The sequence below is a fragment of the Sapajus apella genome, unplaced genomic scaffold, assembly GCF_009761245.1.
Source record: "Sapajus apella isolate SASKATOON/1434 unplaced genomic scaffold, GSC_monkey_1.0 scaffold224, whole genome shotgun sequence".
NCBI classification, from domain to species: domain Eukaryota; kingdom Metazoa; phylum Chordata; class Mammalia; order Primates; family Cebidae; genus Sapajus; species Sapajus apella.
The window spans coordinates 68,559-72,652 of NW_022437164.1; positions in this window are offsets into that span (position 1 = coordinate 68,559).

A 4,094-nucleotide genomic window follows, 5' to 3' on the forward strand; every position below is an offset into this window, starting at 1 on the left:
TAGAACGCTCTTACCTCAGTGGGGCGAGGAATGGGGGTGGGCAGGGGATGGACAGTCCACATAGAACGCTCTTACCTCAGTGGGGCGAGGAACGATTCTCGGACACCCATTCTCTGTCTTTTTTCCTAGGAATCCCTCAGAGTACTTTCCTGTCACCCACGGAGACAACTCCTGAAACTGGTGAGCAAAGAATTCTTCACCTAGTTTGTGAATCGCTGGGGATTCCTTCTCCTTCTCCACCTGCAATCTTTATGGAAGTGGTCATTTCCAGAGGAGCTTGAGGGGAACCTGGAATGAAGAGAAGGGATTTAAGTTCCAAGCATTGCGGTCATTGGTGCTGGGTGGGTGGTCCGTGAGAAAGGAAATTCTTGAAGGAACTGTCCCAGCTGAGGACGGAGAGAAGAGCAAAGCCCACCTCTCGCCCTTGTCCAGGACGCTGATTCTACAGGCTTCAAAGAGGCAACCCAGGAACCCATGGAATCAGCCCCACTGTAGGAGTAGAGAACTTTTGGGGCTCAAGATGGTTGAGGTATTCCTGAGAATTATTAACTTCAGTAGAGCCGATCCAGACACTCTTTAGATTGAGCATATGCACACAATTCTATCCAAATTTGGGACTTCATTTTCTTATGTATGAAAGGCAGCATCTTATCCAGAAAACCAAAGGGATCCATCAGTCCTGAACCTCTGTGCCAGTGTGTCTCTGGGAAAGGAGGTGCAGAAATGCACCCCTCTTGGAACATCAGCCCACTAGGGATATATTCAGTGGCCATTGTAGGAAGGAAACAAAGGAAGAAAAAGTTTGTCCCAATTTTCAGGAATGCCAGGTTCTGAGCCTGGTCCTGTCATTTTCCGAAACACCTTATAAATGAACACATGTGCAGTATTCTCTATTTCTCCCCCAAAGAGCTGGTGTTCTGGTGTTACTTTTGTAAAATTGATAGAGTGTATCTTATATATGTAGATATTTGCAAGCAATTACTTATATTAATCGAAGTATTCTTGGATCCTAGAGACAAAACGCTTAATGCATTGCAGATATTTTTCCATTTATTTGATTAAAGCAGGTTGATAGATAAATAAAAAGCAGGATGGAAATACATAATTCTGAGCCAGATATAAGAAAGTAATATCTGGGGTGAAGCAAAGGAAAGGTAACTGGTAACTCCAGTCTTTTATTTTCCTGCTGCTCAGAAAACCTGCAACTCCAAATTCTCTTCTCTGCATCTAAATCTTATGAATGGTATACTACTGGACATGCTTTTCTCAAGTGATTAGCTGATTTAAGAGACATACTGAGCATCGGAGAATAGCATAGTTAATCCCCCTAGGTTTCCTCATGTTCCCCCTCTCTCTGCGGTTCTCAGGGGCAGCTGATAACAGGAGATCATTACAAAACACCTCGGAATGCAAGGCTGCTGAATACAGAGGTGTTCTCAGTTATGGATCAGGTTGAAAGGTTATGACTGTGCAGGGGAATGCGGGTGACCTGCGTGGGCATCCGGGGACGTTAGGATGATTTTGGTCTTCACTGCTTTGGTGACATCTCTGCCCACAATTCCCAGGCTCACATCCCCAGGCTTACACAGAAGGGAATCTCATCAGGATGGGCATGGCTGTCTTGGTCCTTTCGGCCCTTGGAGTCCTCCTCCTGGAGTCATGCACAGTCAGAAAAAAAGAAAAACACCCAAAATGCAGGAAGAAGAGGACAATGATAGAAAACAATGCACCATTTAGAACAACAGAGACTTGAAATCAAATCTCATAACCCCAGAAGGCTTCGGAAGGAAATCGTCATCGTACATTGGGTGAACTGTCTGCGGAGAATATGGACTGAAATAAATGTCATCATGTTTGAGAGTTCTAGTTCAGAACTCTTCCTCAATTAAATTCTGATGTCTTCCCTTCCTACTGTTATTGACTTTCCTTGACTTCTGTCTCCGATTTGCTTACCTTATAAAATGAGGGTACATCACCCATGGCAGGTGCAGACCCACACCAATGTAAACTCCATGCTCTGGTCTTCTTGGAATGCATTGTCACTGACTGTTAAGATATTCCCTCATCTGTGCTATTGAGCTCTGTCTCTTCAGCTCAAGACACAGAATATGGTTTACATGATGGAATAAATGGCTGAAAATAAGTCTGAAACTAAGAAGTCTATAATAATTTGCTAAAACCCTCTTGGGAATCCTCAAACTCATCTCCCTCCATCAGATGACACTTGGAAGAAATGTATAGTATTGCTTCAGAAATACTACACATTTGAATGTCAACGCGCACTTAAAGTGCCAGCCCGCAGGTGTGCTAGTGACTCAATTCTATGAAAAAATAGTATTTAAAAGCTCTGTCTTGTGGTATTTGCCTCTTTATTTGGTGTAAATACTCTCTTCATGGCCAGCTTCAAAGTGGCCGTGCCAATGCCCTGAATGCTGATTTGGAACGTGGAGAATGGAATTGTGTTTTGCAAGTGAGTGTGAGCCAGCTGCAGTGCACCTCACTGAGAGCATCAATGTGCACATGTTCCTTATATTTAATGGGTCACAATATGACAATTTACACTTCAGTGTGGTGCTACCATTTCAGTGAAATTTGATAACAAATTCTAAATCACCTTCCCTAAAACAATGGCGATTATCAACTGAAAGAAGTTTTAAGTATTTTAGAACTCCTGCAGATTGAGGATAGAAGTCCAGATTGCATCCGTCCATTTGAGTACTATTTTAGAATTGTCTTTTTAAAGAAAGAGACACACAAGTCTGACCCAGAACTGTATGCCCTAGAGGAAAATGCGTGCATTTGCATGATGACATATTCACAGGAATCTTGACAGTGTTGTCATTCATGTAGACACATACATTAAAAGTCAATTTGACAAGTACTGAACATGTACAATATGCACGTATACATCAAGATTATGTGGCAACAAAATTGAACCAAATAAACTATACACCAGAATACCAATCAACTTCAAATATGATTGTAAATAAATGAAGGGAAGTTTTAGATCTGTGGTGCAGAGATGTTCCATTAATTTGAGGTCAAAAAGACAATATCTATTATTTAGTCAATAATAACTGAACTAAATCTGATACATAAAGAAATAGCATTGCATTCCATGTAACGCGTTATCATGGTAACATAAATGGTGACATTGGAAGGTTTTCTTCAAGATGGAAAACTCAGGGTCTTAGGGGAATACTGGCAATAATTCTTGCTTTTCCTGTGTTGACTCATAAGTCTATTTGTTGTTATTGGTAAAGGCACGTGTTTGTTTATAGCCTATGTTTATTTTCCATACAACTTACTGAGGTGGGATTGAATTTGGGAAGAGAAAGCCACAAGCTGCACGTGGCCTTCAGCTTCCAACAAGGTAGCTGCTGATGGGTGACAGCAGTTCCTCCACATGTTGGCCACGTGGCCCCTCAAAGCATGATCACCACCCGCCTGTGCATCATCTCCTGAGTCCAATCTGACAAGAAGCCACTGCCCAAGACAAAAACGCCTCTACACAAGCATTGTGCCTACATCACAGGGCATGCAATGAAGAATTTAAGACCAGGTGTGGTAGCTCATACTTGTAATCCCAGCACTTTGGGAGGCCAAGGTGGACAGATCACCTGAGGTCAGGAGTTCAAGACCACCCTGGAAATTATGGTGAAATCCCGTCTCTACTAAAAATTCAAAAATTAGCCTGACATAGTGACACATGAGGCATTACTGCTCCGCATAAGTGTGCATGTAATCCCAGCTAGTTGGGAGGCTGAGGCAGGAGAATTGCTTGAACTCGGGAGACGGAGGTTGCAGTGACCCAAGATTGCACCACTACACTCCAGCCAGGGTGACAGAGCGAGCCTAAAAAACTAAAATGTGTGTTTCTGGGTTTCTGTACCCACCGGGTCCCTGAATGTGAGTTGGGATATAGGCCACCAACATGGATTCAGTGGTTACTTCGGAAATGGGGTTCAGCCCCACCGGGCAGTGGTTTCAGGATCAAGCAGTGGCTCCTTCCGTTCTGAACCATGCTCAGGACGGCTGCCTCCTCCTTGATCCTCAGTGAGCCACAGGAAAGCTCATGGGCAGACATGGCTGCC